At 42.2% G+C, this 16,752-nt stretch overlaps 1 protein-coding gene across 4 annotated transcripts in view; it reads left to right on the forward strand.

Annotated features, from left to right (window-relative positions):
• The first annotated feature begins 20 nt into the window (after positions 1-20).
• Positions 21-16,752, forward strand: part of ANKIB1 (ankyrin repeat and IBR domain containing 1) — an 89,675-nt gene continuing 72,943 nt past the window's right edge. For 3 of the 4 annotated variants that reach the window (XM_082280067.1, XM_082280070.1, XM_082280069.1), the window contains exon 1: positions 21-458. The gene's annotated coding sequence lies outside the window, so the exon portion shown is untranslated. Of the gene's footprint in view, positions 459-1,010; positions 1,059-16,752 lie in introns of those variants that run through there. The other variant, XM_082280068.1, reaches the window with a different exon arrangement.

Consider the following 16,752-nt stretch of genomic DNA (forward strand, 5'->3'; position numbering starts at 1 on the left):
CGCGGGCCTTGGCCGCCGATGAGTTTCCGGGTCGGCGGCCTGAACTTGTGCTGCTGCCGCCGCCGGTTGTTGACCGCGGTCGGAGAAAGAAGGAGCGAGCCGGGGCTGCGGGCCGGGCCGGGAGCAGGAGGCGCGGCTGGCGGGTGGGGAGGCCCCGAGGCGGAGCGGCCGTCCGGGCCCGCGGAGCGCCGCCGGCAGCAGCTGTCAGCGCTGCCGCCGCCGGCGAACAAAGGGGTAGCGAGCCGGCGGCAGCCGCAGCGCCGTGCCCACGCCGGCGGCCCCGGCGGGCTGAGTGACAGCCCCGGCTGCCCGCGGGGCTCCCACTGGAGCGGGCACTCCAGAGGGCGCCGTACCCGGAGTGGAGCGGGAGAGAGGAGCGGCCGCTGGGCACATGGAAGATCTGAGTGGCGGGCGCGGAGGCGCCGGGGAGGGCCGGGGAGAGCCCCTGTGAGGAGCCGGTGAGTGCCCGCGGTGCTGGGCGAGGTTCGGGCGGGGGCTGCGGGAGGGCACGACGAGGGGAACCCGGCCGCGGGCGAAGCCTGGAGGCTCCGCACATCGGGGCGTCGGCAGCGCCGCGCAACGCGGGGGGGCCGGGCCGGGAGGCGGCTCCGAGGGCGCCTCGGTGCCGTCGGCAGGCGAGGGGAGCGGAGAGGGGGAGGTGGGAGCAGCCGGAGCGCGGAGGTGAGCAAGCGGCAGGTTACTGAGGTTAGTACGGCAGGGGGCTGCGGGGAAAGGGGATGCTGGGAGCCGCGGGCCGCCGGGCCGGGGGATAAGGGGGGAGAGAGGCCGCTTCTGGCCGGCGGAGGGCGGGGGGGCTCGGCCGGGAACTGGCCGTGGGGGGGCGATCGGTGGTAGCTGCCTGGGGCGGCCGGGACCGTCGTAAAGTTTGGAGCTGCCCGATGGCCTGGCTTCAGCCAGGTCCCGCCGCTGGGCTCATGCCCGCCTTGTTCGTAGTCGGGAAATGCTGCCTGGAAGGCAGAAGGGGAAAAGTGTGAGTGGCCGGAGTGGGAGCGTCTGCTGCGGGGCGAGCTGTGACAGTGACCTGGCTTCGTGGCTCGGTAACGCCGTCAGAACAGCCCTTGAATGAAATTAAACGCTCGCGATCTCGGGGGTGTGGGTTTTGGGGTTTTTTTTCCCCCTCAGTGGAAAAAATTTAGTCTTGATACCGTAGCAGTTTTATGTAAGTAGTAGTATTCCTCTCCCAGGCATGTCTAAGCACATACTGGAAATTGGGCAACTTTTAAAAATTAATCTTAATAATTCATGACTAGTTAGTCTACCTCTTATTTACAGTTCAAATAGTATGTAGAGGATATACAGAGTCACGAAAACCTGCTCGGCAGAGTAAAGCACTAATACTACAGCTTAAATTGTCTGCATGGATCCCTCCATTATGACTAACCGTCCTTGATTGCATCTTCTTTGAGTGCGTTTCTGTGCTTACCAGTTCCAGAAATGGAATTTTAGTTGAAGACATAACATCAATAATGTGCTGTAATTTAAGTACATTCAGTAAAGCGAGAGACGGTTTTTGAGAGGATTTTGGCTGTAGAGGTTACCAATGAGAAGAGACTGTGTCTTCTTTACTCATATGGCTGTTTTATCCTTACTTTCATCAGTATGAAGTGTGGTGGATTAATTTCTCTTTAATCTCTCTTGCGTACAGAGGAAAATTACTCTTCTTCCTTGGGGGGAAAAAGGCTTTAGTCATAAGGAAATCAACAGCGTTTTTCAACTGTTTAGAACACGTGACTTGTTTCATTAAGATGTCTACATAGAAGTGAATTGATAGAATTTATAGCAACTTTTTTCTTATCTTTGTTTTTTGTGGACATGAAAAGAGTAGGTGGTTGTCTTTACAAGTCACAGAAGAGGCTTCTGCAAACTTTAATTCCAAGTCTTTCTGTGGCCCAATACTCAGTCAATTCCTTCTTCAACAAATTTTACTTCAGTCCTTATTCAAAAGAATAAAATATTTTAATAATGCAGTCTATTATTCCTGAATTACAATATTACTATAAATCTACTAAAAAGCTAAACAATGTTGGTGGTGCTCTATAGTCATATATATGTATATGCATGAGCAGAGTATTATGAATTAAAAGCAATTTTAAAAGAAAGAAAAAAATTTATGACAGTGGCACTATAATAATATCAATAGTCAACACCCAAAAGTTAGGCAAGTAAGCTTTCTGCAGTCTCTTTAATTTTCACTTGTGCCATACACATCTAGATAGGACTAGGTATGTACGTGTGTAAGTACATGATGAGGCTAATTGCAGAAAACATGGAATTTCCTGGACATAGTTACATATTGCATGTGAGTTTACATGTGTTTGTTATATGTTCCTATCTGGCCTACACACTTCAGAAAATTAAAGAAAACTAGGCATGTAAATATGAAAAGGAATGCCTTCTAAAGCTGCCAGCTTTTATTCAATGGAACAACTACAAATATGGTTTTAGAAAATGTCGTTATGTCTTTGTTCACTTTATAAAACCTTGTTAACGCTATGGTTGATTTGTTCTGTCCTGAGCAGTTTATCACTCCTGGTCTGTGACATCTCTGCTGTGATTGCTTATCACTTATGTTTCTTTTTGTTCCAGTAGTAGAACTTTGTTTATTAATCATTAACTAGTTTGGCTAGCAGGTTTTGTGATGTTTTGGATTTTTTGTTTGATTTTTTTAAAGTTGTTTGTTTGTTTGTTTGTTTTCTGGTGGGTTTTTTTGTATGTGTGTTGGAGGGATTTTTTTGTTTTTGTTTGTTTGGGGGTTTTGTTTGTTTTTGAGAGTTTTTGGTTTTTTGTTTTTTCTATTCAGATATCATGTAGTTACCGTTACCTGAGTAGTTCATTAACTTCACCTTGGAATCTGATAACTAGACATTGCTGTCTGCAGTTGTCACTGTTGAAGTTTTGTCAGCTTTGCTAAGGTGATTCATGCCAGTAAAAAAGAAAATTGAGAAGCTGGAGTTAACCAATATGTGTGCTGAAGCAGTTACGTTTCTAATCACATTACTGTGTTTGCATAATTAGTAATGATACGTAGCAAAGAGAGATCTGTTTTGCTTAAAGAGCAGCCCTGTGGAAATTCTGAAATGTTCAAAATGACATGGGAAATTCTGTTTTCGACATCATTATCATCAGGCAAGGCTTTTACTTCTTTCGCTTCCTCCTTCCAAAATACATACCACATACTTTTCCATGAAGCATTATAGAAATCACACTTATGTGTAAATTTTAGGGGGAAAGGTTATTTCATTCAAGATTATATTACATTTTACATTAAAAGTTCAAGCCAGAGAAGTCTACTTAATGTTTAACAACTACTGTTTTTCTTCATAACTGCTAAGTGTCTTCCAGAGTTATTGGAACCAGACAAATTAGTCTTTGCTTGTGACAGTGGAAGGCCAAGTGCAAGGTCCTCACCTGGGTCAGAGTAGCTCCTGGTATTGATACGGGCTGGGGGTGAAGTGATTAAGAGCAGCCCTGCTGAGAAGGGCTTGAGGGTACTTGTGGATGGAAAACTGGACATAAGCTGGCAATCTGCACTTGCAGCCCAGAAAGTCAGTTGTATCCTGGGCTGCATCAAAAGCAGCATGGCCAGCAGGGTGAGGGAGGGGATTCTGTCCCTCCACTCTGCTCTGGTGAGAGAGACCCCACCTGGAATGCTGCATCCAGCTCTGGGGCCCCTCAGTACAACACAGACATGAACCTGTTGGAGCGGGTCTGGAGGAGGGACACAAACACAGCACAGCTCTCCTGTGAAGAAAGGTCAAGAGAGTTGGGGTTGTTCACCCTGGAGAAGAAGGTTCCAAGGAGATGCTGTTGCAACCTTTCAGTATATAAAGGGAGCCCACAAGAAAGACTTTTTACTGGGGTCTGTTTTGACAGGATAAGAAACAAGAGTTTTTAACTATTTTAGATAAGGCAAGCACTTACTTTGACCTAAAGCTTATTTGTAGTATTGCTAATATCCTAGAATTTTCTTTAAGGGGTTTTGTTGCAGTTGCTCAAAAGAGATTTTCATTTGGTGGTTTTCCTTAGGTTTGTATTTTAAACTAGGTGAATTCTGAACTCTGCTTGTTGGAGGATAATTGCAGCAAAAATATTGTAAAAGTTTGTAACTGGATTACTGGAGGGAAATAGGAGGGTCTCTCGGCTGAGTGCTTGGGATCCTTCCTAGCTCAGGTGGCTTTATGGAGCAGCTGTGTGACAGTGTTGCAAAGAAAAGTTACTCTTGTAACTTTTCTTCTGCAACTGTGTACTGACAAGGGGACAAAATGAATCCTCTAAAAGCAAGTTTTGTATTTGTGTGTAAACCTAAACCTAGAAATCAATGTTTGCACACAACCTTCAGTATAGTAACATTATTCTTTGACAATCACTTAGTGTAGTTTATATATTACATCGTGACAACTGAGGCACTATATTATTAACCCTGTATAAAATAGGTCTTATGTGCAGGCTTCTATGTTGGAGAAAATTTTATTAAATTTCTTGGGGATTTTCCCTATTTAAAGGAGCTTCCCAGTGGCTTGTGATTCCCATTTTGACACATCTGAAGAACATGCAGTACACATGATATGGAAGATTCCTTATGCTCTCTCTGCCCTGCTGAGTGCAGTGACTTAAGGGATAAGGAGCGATGGTGACAAGTTCCTGCCCAGTGCAGCAGAGAGGTGTGTCTCCTCTGTGAGTGCCTTACCTTCCCAAATGCCCTCACATAATACTTAGGAGCCACTGCATGTGAAACCAAAAAGTAGCAAGGATGATGGTTCATCTAGCTTGGTGCTAAGTCTACCTATACCCTGCATCGACTCTGCTCCCACAAAGCAAAAAAGATGGATCCTTGTTGTAGGAGATTCCTGTCTGAAGGGAACAGAAGGCTCAAAGAGAAGGACCCACTTCCTGGGGAAGTCTCCTGCTTCCTTGAGGCCTGGGTTAAAGATGTGGAGAGAAAGTTTCCTAGCCTAGTATCCTAGTATGGCTCTCAGATTAATATCCATTATTGATTTTTTTTTTTTTTCAAGTAGGCAGCAATGAAGTTGTAACAAGTATGAGGGCAAGGAAGAGAAACTTCAAAGCCTTTGTTAAGGAATCAGGAGCACAAGTAGTGTGCTTCTCTATCCTTCCAGTTGCAGGGAATGATGAGGGAAAGAACAGGAAGAGCCAGCTGATGAATTCCTGGCTCCAAGCCTAGTGTCACTGGCAGAATTTTGGGGGGTTTAATCATGGGTTGGTTTACACCAGGCCTGCTGGCAACAAGACAGTGTACACCTATCAAAGGGAGAAAAGAATCTTTGCACAGGGGTTAGAACGGCTCATTAGAAAAGCTTTAAACTAGATTTGAAGGGGGAACCTGATAAAACCAGGCTCACTAGAGATAAGCCTGGGAGAAGCACACCCATGTTTGACGGACAGTGTGCTAGTGATGTTCTTTGATCTTCCATTTCAGTGAAGACAGAAGATGGAGATCCATGTGGCAGCAAAGACCAGTGGTTATCCATGTGTTAGAAACCACAGAAGCATCTGAGGTTGGTCATACAGGAATTAGGACTTCTTCCCCAAAAAAGGTGGAGGTATAAGTAGCCTGACTGAAGTGCTTCTGCTCCGGTACATGCAAGACAGGCAAGAAACAGGAGGAGCTGGAAGCCATTGTGCAGCAGGAAAACTATGATATAATTGCCATTACGGAAACGTGGTCATTGTGTGATGACTCACAACTGGAGGGCTGCAGTGGATGACTGTAAACTCTTCAGCAGGGGTAGGCAAGGAAGGAGAGGTGGTGGAATAGCCCTGTGTTTAAGGGAGCTTTTGGATTGTCTAGAGCTTAATTATGGTGCCAGTAGGGTTGTTCATGAATAAGAATCAGGGGTAGGACCAACAGTGCAGATATCCTGGTTGGAGTCTCTTACATCTAGCCAGGTTGCAGAAGCAGACAAAATATTCTCTGAGCAGCTGTGAGAAGTTTTAGCATCATTAGCTCTTGTTTTCCTGGAGAACTTCAACTCACCAGATGTCTGCTGGAAATACAATGCAGTGGAGAGGAAACAGTCTAGAGGAAACAGTTCCCGGAGTGTCTGGAAGAGAACTTCCTGACACCATTGGCTAGTAAGCCAGCTAGGGAAGGTGCCCTGCTGGACTTACTGTTCACAAACAGAGAAGCACTTGTGGGTGATGCGATGATTGGGGGCTGTCTTGGGCACAGTGATTGTGAAATAAGAGTTTTCAATTCTTGCACAAGTAAGGAGGGACAGCAGAGTTGTTACCTTGGGCTTCTGGAGAGCAGACCGGCATATTGAGGAGACTGGTTGACAAACTTTTAGGAGGCATTCGTGAAAGGGAGAAGTCCAGGAAGGATAGACATTTTTGAAGAAGGAAATCCTAGAAGTGCAGAAGTGGGCTGTCCCCGTGTGCCTAAAGAAGAGCTGTCAGGAAAGAAGACCAGCCTGACTGAACAGAGTGTTCTGGTTTGAAATCAGGAAAAATAGGAGAGCCTGTGGCCCCTGGAAGAAGGGGCCAGCAACTCAGGAGGACTGCAAGGATATTGTGAGGTTATGCAGGGAGAAAATTAGAAGGGCCAATTAGAACTTAATCTGGCTACTGCTGTAAAAGTTGATAAAAAGTGTTTATGTTAATACACCAGTAACAAAAGGAAGGCCTAGGAGAATCCTCATCCTTTATTGGATGAGAGGGCAAACAAGGCAATGAAAGATGAGGAAAGAAGCTGAGGTACTTAATGCCTTGTTTTCCTAAGTTTTTAATAGCATGACCAATTGTTCTCTGGGTACTGAGCCCCCTGAGCTGAAATAAAGAGATGAGGAACAGAATGAAGGCCCTGTAATCCAAAGGGAAAGGGTCAGAGACCTTCTACGCCACTGACACACTCACAAGTGTATGAGGCTGGGTGGCATCCACCCAAGGGTACTGATGGCGCTGGCAGAAGTGCTCACTGAGCCACTTTCCATCATTTACCAGCAATCCTGGTTAATGGTGGAGGTCCCAGGTGACTAGAGGTTAGCAAATGTGGCACTCTTCTAGAAGAAGGGTTGGAAGGAGGATCTGAGGAACTGCAGGCCTGTCAGTCTGACCTCAGGGCCAGGGAATGTCATGGAGCAGGTCGTCTTAAGAGCCATCACATGGCTCATAAAGGGCAGCCAGGGGATCAGGCCCAGCCAGCATGGGTTTGTGAAAGCCGGGTCCTGCTTGATCAAGCTGATCTTCTATGACAGAGTGACCTGCCTAGTGGATGAGCAAAAGGCTGCAGAAGTCGTTGACCTAGACATCAGTAAAGCCTTTGACACCATTTCCCACAGCATTCTCCTGGAGAAACTGTTTGTGTTGGCATACTCTTCTCTGAGCAAAAAACAACCATCTGGATGTCCGGGCTCAGAGAGTGATGGTGAATAGAGTTACATCCAGCTGATGGCTGGTCACTAGTTATGTTCCCCAAGGCTCAGTATTGGGGCCAGTCCTATTAAATATCTTTATTGATGATCTGGAAGAGGGGAGTCAGTGCACCCTTAGCTTACAGGCATGCCAAGTTGGGCAGAAGTATTGGTCTGCTGGAGGGTAGCAAGGCTCTGCAGCGGGATCTGGACAGGCTGGATTGATGGGCTGAGGCCAATGGTATGAGATTCAACAAGGCTGAGTGCTGGATCCTGCCATTGGGTCACAACAACCCTATGGAGCATTACAGGCTTGGGATGAGTGGCTGGAAAGCTGCCTGCCAGAAAAGAACCTGGGGGTTTTGGTTGACATGATGTCAACTAGGGGTAGCCTGTGATATAACTTAGTGGAAAAGTGGTAAAAATGATTGTGGCTAATTGTGAAAATTCTTACACAGTTTAATTCTGTGGTAATTGTCTTAATTAAAGTACCGACTTCTGTAAAATGTCTTACAGGGGTGTTAGTAATCGCTCACTTTCCCCCCCTCCCATCCCTACCTTCTTTGAGGAAAGATACAGTTCTGGAGGCTTCAAAGCTTTTTTTGGGGAAAATACACTTAAAGTTAGTATGTATAATGCTAATTATATATGCACTACTGGCGTATTTCTTGGCTGGTTTATATAATCTCTGATCAATTGTGATAAAATGTACATAAGTTAGAAACTGATTCTCTGCCCCTAGTACTTCACTTGATGATCACTTTTCTTGGAATTTATCATACAAAATAATTAGATTTTTCTAGTTTATAAGTATAATTCTGCTTTTTAAACAATCCCTGCTTGCTCTTACAACAAGAGATGGTCCTTTAAGAGATGGTAGGAACATTGTGTGCAACTGGTTTTGGCCCTGCCTGTAAATTGCTACAAATGAAATAAATTGAGGAGAAAATTGTATTTGATATATTTATTAGTTTGAGTTTACTTAAGTTTTTTGCTTCAGGGAAGTTCCATAGATGTTAGTTGGGGTAAGTAATGCCCCCCTGCCCTATTATTTCAAATTGATTTCTAATAGGAATTTTGAAGGCAAAGTTGCAAATGTTTTATTTCTATCAAAACAGTTGTGTAGAAACTCAAAACTGACTGTATTAAAAAAACAATAGTATGTGTTTTTAGGATGCTCAGATGAAGTACTGATGATGATAATTGAAATATTTCCTGTTATGAACCAGCTTTTGGAGAAATAGCTGAAAAATGGTGAGAAAAGGTCATGATACATACTTGTCAATGTTTTTGCAAATAAAATACATCAAATACTGGTTCTATTAAAATTTATTGTGGACTTAAGAATAGGAATTTCAGGACAGTTGTAGTTTATTAATGAACTCTTCTCTGTACTAAGGGTTTGATTGTTACTGTACTGCTGTGATATGCAGTTGTGCATTTTCCTTTGTATTACTATTAGGTACTATGTGTGTAAGATATCTGCAAGGCTGGATGCACACATCAGGACTATTTTGGACAGTAGCAACCTGTAAATGCTGTTGCAATAGAATTTTCCCCTGAAGTATTCATCCTCTTATTAAGAAAAAAATTATTTCTTATTTCTTGCCTGTGTAAATTACTTGCAGAATTGTCATTTTCTTTAGCATTTTTTATTTTTTAATCCAGGTGGCTCTGTTGTGTTTTAGATCTCTAATAAGCTGAGGGACAAGTGAATATATTCATCTCTGGTTGTCTCTACTATGTTGAAAGACTACAGACGGACATGTAGAAATGTTCTGGCAGAGTAGAGCCCAGAAAATTTCTTCTTAATCGTTGAATGAAAAATTGTGAATTTAATCCAGGTCGTGAAGAAACTGCAGTAATGTGTACCTACTAAGCTATGAAGACCAAAGTTCCAGCTGTATTAATAATGTTTTTAACATTTTAAGAACTTCCTTGACTGATGCAGGTTAATTCATGTTTGCTAAATAGTTGAAATTATCTATATATCCATAAGTTGAGGATTTTGGTATTTTAAAGCTCAAATCTTGAGACCCAGCTGTATAGCAGACTTCATGATAGCAAAACACAATTCTTCAGCAATGATCTGGCACATTTATTCTGCAGAAACAGGTCTACTGAAAAATTGTATTAGCAAATAATCTAGGTCTATGAAGCATTGTGAGTTAAATATCCTAAGAAAAAGTATTTGTTCTTTGTGAAAGAATTCCTGTTACTTGCGTTCTCTGCAAGTTTGTATATGGAAGTATGCAGCCTGCAGTACTGAGACATTACTAATGGCTCTGTAGCTTATTGCAGTATAAATATACAATGGCTCTTAATTTAGGCCCTTTTCCCAGACATCTTGAGAGTCACTGACACAGATACTTTGTATATTCTCCATATTTAGAAGGATGTGTTGGAGACAAATCTTTCATTTGATCTATTTCAGTGAGTCACCAAGTGCAAACTGCCCATTAAAAAAAAATACTGAAGAGGCTTTATTTGGTGACTTACTTGTGTGTTGAAGTACAAGTTCTTTGTAACATCCCATTTAGCACCCTGTTAATTAGCTAAAATTAAACTGCATGGAAGTCCTTTATTCTTTTCAGGACGTGATAATTAGTATTCAGTAAAATTAAATAGTGCAGCTTTGCATTTATAATCTTAATTAACTACCTGGATGAGGTGATGGAATGCACCGTCAGCAAGCTTGTTGATGACACCAGCTTGTGTGGGCTGGAGGGCAGGGCTGCTCCTCTGAGAGACCTTGGCAGGCTGCAGAAATGGGCTAACACGAACCTCATGGTGTTCAGCAGAATCTGAACATAGAAACAGAATAACTCTGCACAGTAGTACAGGCTGGGAACCAACGGCTAGAGAGCAACATTGCAGCAAATGACATCGCTTTGCTGGTGGACACCAAGTGGAATGTGAGTCAGCACGGTACCTTTGAGCAAGAATGAAGCTAGTAGCTGAGAGAAGTGAGTATTTCTGTCAGCTTGACATTTGTGTGATGGTATCAAAAACAATGTCTAGTTTTGTGTTCCTTGGTGTAGGAGAGATGCTGACTTTCTGAAGCAGGCCTAGTGGAAGACTGCCAGGATAATTACGGTACAGAAGCACATAATGTAAAAAGAGAAGCTGGAGGAGCTGGGTGTCCTCAGTGTTCAAAGAAGACTAGGGCGGTGGATCTTGTTTCTGGTTAAGGGGAGGGTACAGAAAAGACAGAACCAGATTCTTGTTGGAGGAGCTGGGTGACAGGACTAGAGACAACAGAAAGTTCCAGCAAGGGATGTTTCAGCTAGACATTAGGAAAGATTTGCATTATTGGGGGGATCAGATGTTGGGATAAGTAGTCTGAAGAGGCTGCAGTATCTCCATACCTGGAGATACTCTGAACTTAATTGAGAACAGTGTTGAGCAGCCTTTGAAGCTCTGAACACTGCTTTGAGTAAAGGGTAGAAGCTGCTGAGCTCCAGAGGTTCCTTTGTAAATAAGTGCTTGTTCCATATCTCATCATACTGTTGCACAACTGTTTTCTCCCTCCTCTACATACAACTGGTTCTGACCCAGCTGATGTATTTGGCTCAGAGAGCTGTGGAGTTCTGTAGAACAATATTGTTGTCTTAAATAAATTGTACTGTATGGCTCAAACCCTGCTTTTTAACCTGACTTCTGCATAGTCAAAGATCTTAAGTGATCAGTTTAATGCTTTGAATTATCGCATGTCTGTCATGAAATAGACTAATCCTTAATGAGGTCTTTTTTCCAGAGTGTTGTACATTAAGGGTTTTTTTTCTGTAATATGGCTTACTGTGCAGAAGTAGTCCAGTTACTTGTACATTCTTTCAGGCAATTAAATAAATTAATAATTGTAATTGGAATGCAGGCTTATTCTGTTTTTTATTTGTCTGTTGAAGTTGAGTATTTTTTGGGTGGTTGATTTATTTGGGATTTTTCCCACCAAAACTCATAAATTCAGACTTTCTCATAAGCAAGCTGCCTGAGGTTTATAATTATTTACTTGATAAACGAATAGAAAGTTAAATTCACTTGTCGGAATACGAGTTAGACAGGCACCATGTTCTAATATAAAATACTTTGTTTTAATATTTAATTTAAAGGAGTTAATTTGAAGGGTTTAATCTTTGTTACTCTGGATGTATTTGCAATGTAAAGTGTGCAAACCTGAATAAAGCAGTCACATAATTTTACTGTAAATGCAATGTAAGTTGCCTCTTGATTTGGTCTTTATTTCATGGAAATACCTATAAGTTCATTCAGAAATCCTCTTGATTTTTTGTTGCATGTATACATGAGTAAGGAATCAGTATGGAGAACTGGAGTTTTTAAATAAGTCCTTAAGAAGATGGTTGGTTAACTTTTTTATCCCTCCTCCCCTTCTTTTGGCCATTTGTATAGTTTTCTACGAAGATAATGAATCAAGTTTCTCTTTAATTAGTCACAAACCTGAAAAGTATACTGAATTAATTTCAGTTTTGTTAGGCTGTGGAATTAGGGTAGCCATGAAGAGTTACTGATAATTATCTCCTTCATTATTTTGGAAATACACAATGGTTCTTGATTTTAGAATCTACTCATGAGCGCAAGGGAAGAAATCCTAAACCCCAAAATCATTTGGTTTTTTAGGAAATAACTTCTGTCTGAAAAATACAATTTCTAGCAAAACCAAAGAGTATTTTCTGTGAGTCTTCAGCATGTTTTAGCTTCTTCAAAGGAATGATGACATTCAGATCAAAGCAGACTGAGTTAGTGCTAAATGGAGGTGTTCAAAAAAGTTTCTTTTTGAAGCATAAAACCTCAGTATGAACTTTGAACAGAAATATTCTTGAAACCATCTACCCGTGGCTTACTGTGAAACTAAATCCTTTCACATTCCTAAAAGGCAGACAGACTACCTTAATCATGCCTTGCTTTAGCTATTGTATACTCACTCTATTTTCCCCAGTACTGCCTGAGCCTGCTTACTGTAACTCTATTTGATGATTCCTGTTCTCATTCTAAACTGCCCACCCAGCTGCTGCATCCAAACAGCTGAGGGCACACAAGAAATGTTCTGATGCAATAATTGTATGTTGTGGCCCCAGTTCCCTACAGCTGAGAGATAACAAATAGTTTTTATTGAATGTGCTACATTCTGTGAAATGAAAGTGGCTTTGAAATCTATCCACATCGAGTTGAAGATATGAGAGCAGTATTCTGTTTTCAGAATGGATTCAATGAGATATGAGGCTGCAAAATGTGGAGTTTTGGGCTTTTTCATATACAGTTTGTCATTCTAATTGATTAAGGAAATAAGATTTCCATGTCATGCAGACGCTTGATTACATCCTGAAAAAATGAGCAAGCTGTTGCATAGATGGTATATGCCTTTTAGAGTAGGTGGTTCCATCATCCCTGTTTCCTGGAACATTCCAGCCTCATGCCTTTCTGTTGCAACACAATAGATTTTCACACAAACCATGATTTGAAAAGGGAGTCTCTTATATTTATTTCCTCTCTTTACAGAGGTTTATTTTGATTACTATATGTTGTTAGTCATGACTGGTTTTCAGACTGTCAGATGCTTGCTTCAGAGATACTTCTTACTTTACATTATAAGAAACAGTGTTCCATTTCTCTCATTTCTTGTCTATTGCTTTTTTCCCCCTTTTGTATTTTCTAGAGACCAGTTTAGTGCAATTAGAATATCCTTCTTGCTGTGCAGGATGTTGTATGAGTACATAGGGTGATACCAGAGTAGATTTTTAAAGCTGTTTGTGCCTGTTAAAATTTTCAGAAAACCTTGAAACTTAAATTCTCTAATGAAGGTCTATGGATTGTTCCCCAGCAAGTTTTAAGTCTATTAATGAAATAATGGTGCAACAGGATTAGTGATATAGGGGGAAGGAAGGGATTGTTAAACATCTCTTTCCCCAAGTGCAATTGGAGAGGGACTACATTAGATGTGTTTTTCACCACTCCACCCTTCAAGGCTGTGCTTTTTCAGAACGCTTTGTGCCAGTTTTAGTAGAGTTTGTTCTCACTGGAGTCCTGCTGGGCCCCTGCAGCTACACTAAACCTTTTTCACCAATACCTGCTTTTTGACTGCCAGAGTAGCAGAGCTTGGATTTTCCCCTCCAGTAGATGCAAGCTCACCTTTGTCCTTTCACTGCCCATTGGACAGGGATTTTAGTTGTCTTTCCACATAGGTCTTGTTGCTTAGTGTCAGACACCTGAATAGCATCAGCTGCTGCTATTAACAATCACGTGGGGTTTTGCTTAGTGAAATAAAACTGCACTCAGACAGGGGTACCGGTTTTGCTGACATTTCTGTAAAGGGCTGAGGCGAAGTTGCTGTATCAGTTATTTGTTGTGAGTTTGCATCCTGATACAATTTGTTACTCCTTTGTGCGCTGCCCAGCATGGGTTATTGCAAGCTTAGGTGCGGTTTGCAGCGGCCAGTGCTTCCTTTGGTACTGCTCTATATCGGCAGTCTCCCACTCCACCCAGCAACATCTTCTAGTCCATGCTTCATCCACTATCCCTTTCAAGTGTATGGCCACTGTCAGAGTAATAGCTGATAAAATAATGCTGGACCACAAAAGAAATTTTGTTAAAACTGTTTTGATTTTAGCCAATGTAGCGGTACTGCCTTGCCTCTACCACCCAAACAACTGTGGGCTTTGCACAGTTTGCACATTGGTGACGTTTCTGCCTCTGTTTGCACTTCAGTATGAATGAACACTGTTTTGAAAGTATTTCCACTCCATACAGTGTGCACTGGTACAAATAGTCCTGCCTCCCTATTGCTGCTGCCATGCTCTGGCTGTTTGGACCATCAGCATCCAGGAAGAAAACCCAAAAGAGGGAATTGATTTGAGTTAGATCTATTCTGCTTCTCTGTGCAGTCACAAAAAACCAACAAGGGAAATTGTGGAAATATGGATGAACAGAAGGGGTGGATCAGAAACAAAAAGGGCAGTATCAGCTCTGGTGTCAATTAAAACCACTTTAGAAACTACAGTGTAAGTTTCTCAAACAACATTAGTGTCATAAAAAGATACTGAGGGCAGATTTCCAGCTTGCTAAGTGCATGCTTCATTGTAACCATAAAAATTACTTCATAATTTCTGAAGCTTTCAGGGAAGTCTGATAGAGGTTTCACCCTGATCCTGGGCAGGGAAGTGGGCCCTGGGGAGGAGGGCAACGCAAGAAAAGAATGAGAAATGTAGGGGGAAAAGAAATGCACTTTTTTGTGGCTTTTTTCTGGCAGAGAGTGGGGGTAGGGAATATTCTCTTGTGGTGCCTTTTATTTTACAAGCAGGAAGAACTATTCTTAAATAAGTGCTTGCATGTTACATTGGCACTGGAGCAGGTTTTTCATAAGGCAGTCACCAAGGGATTCCTGAGCATCACAACTCTGCGAGGTGCTGAGACTGATACAGCTGGTTCCCCCAGCTTATGTCTTGTCTACCACTGCTTGTCTTTGCTTCTGCAAATCTCTGCAACTGGCAGTGGGATTTTTCTTTTAACAAACTGTATTCTTGGACCTTACCCCAGTGGATTTCTGTCTCATTTTCAGACAGCCAAATATAAGTTTGCCAGTACCTAGTAAATGCTGGATTGATGATTGTACTATTCCTAGGCATAGGTCAGGCTGTGTAAGTACTTCTTTATGAGTCATGGTAGAGGAAGCTGAATGGGCTTATCAAGCTGAAAGAGAAACACAGTGACTTAACAGACAGCAGTAAACCCACTCTTTTACATCAGCAGGCTGAATTCCATAGTCTCAAGTGGCCGTGCACCATCTTGTGCTGGATATCTGCTGTTATTGTTTTGCAGACAGGTTTGGTAGACATTAAAATCTTCCCTCATATGAGGAGGCATGCCTAGCTATGGAGGCAGCAAGAAGTGAACACATGTCCCAGTCCCAGCAACACCACAGCAGGGCAAGTCCGTGTGCAGATGTCCTCTGTGACTTTGTGAGCAGCATTCGGAAATAGCACTGGCTGAGAACCTCCTGTGCAGTGTCATTGACACCTCCCGTGTCAGGCGGGTGACCTGGATCTTTCTGTTCTGCAGGACCTCCCTGTCTAATGTAGCAGCAAATAAGGGGCACAGAGGTCCGAAAAGTCAACTTACCTAACCAGAAGTACTGGATCCATGGGTGAGGTAGCTGTGCTTCGGCACTCTCAGTCATTCTTTTCTTATGACTATGGGAACTCTATGAAGCAGATGTGGAAGGAACAGAGGCAGTGATGAGCATAAACTCTGTGAACTCCACATTTTGTATTTTGATAGTAAATGGTGTTGCGAGCAAGCAGTATTAGAAACAAAGGGAATGTAAGTCTAGTGAATGCTGCTTTTCAGAACACTTGCTGGCATAGTAACCGTCTGTAAAAAAAGGTAAGGCAGCAGTTTTCCATAGACACCATCCCTTTATCAAGTATCATTTACCAAAGTACTTCGTGATGAGAGCTGGGGTCTGATTTTGTAGGTCTAATCTCAGAACTGACAATCTGTGTCAAATCTTGTGGAGAAGTTGTGGAAACTGTGTTTCAGGTTATTTTTTCACTGCAAATATGATTTTCCTTAGAACCCTTTGTTAATTAAAACTGTGCAACCCCCGTGCATTTTGTCATATTTAACCTCTCTCTTAAGAACTAACTTTGTGACAGATTACTGGAGGTGGGTTAACATGATGAAATTTTTAAAATATTCCAGGACAGGCCTGTTGAACAGCAGATGCCATAAGCAAAATGCCTGCTCCTGTTATATTAGTAGAAATGATGTAATAATTAGCAGACATGTAAATAAATGTAGTGTCCTGAGGATCAGTCAATATAGTACCATAAGGAAAAGTCTGATCTCACAAACTTACTGAAGTTATTTGAAGAAGTTGGCAAAATACATTTGTTATAATCTGGTTGAATTTTCAAGTGGCATATCCCATGATACCTTACTTAGAAGTCTTAAAGAATCCAAACAGCTTTGGGAAAGAGCATAGGTCGACTTAATGCAGGAGTCACTGGTTTAAAGATGGTATGGTTATGGACAGAAATAAAGAGACAATTTTCATGGTGGTTACTGATAGAGTCCCAGATAGATCAGTGCTAGGACCTCTGCTGTTGAGTGTGAGGATAATAATATGGAAAAGATGGTAATTAGTGGGATGATGGTCTCTAGACAATACTACAAACAGTGCCCACTGCAAAAGGATTTTATGAGACACAGTGGTGGATATAAAACTCAATATAGCTAGAGGTGAAAGATTCACATGGTTGGGGGAAAAATGGGTCCTAAATTTATATAGAATAATATTCTCTTAATTAATACAGTTAATTAATACAGAGGTTATATTAAAAACTCTGAA

Source organism: Coloeus monedula (assembly GCF_965178545.1).
Source record: "Coloeus monedula genome assembly, chromosome: 1".
Lineage (NCBI taxonomy): Eukaryota > Metazoa > Chordata > Aves > Passeriformes > Corvidae > Coloeus > Coloeus monedula.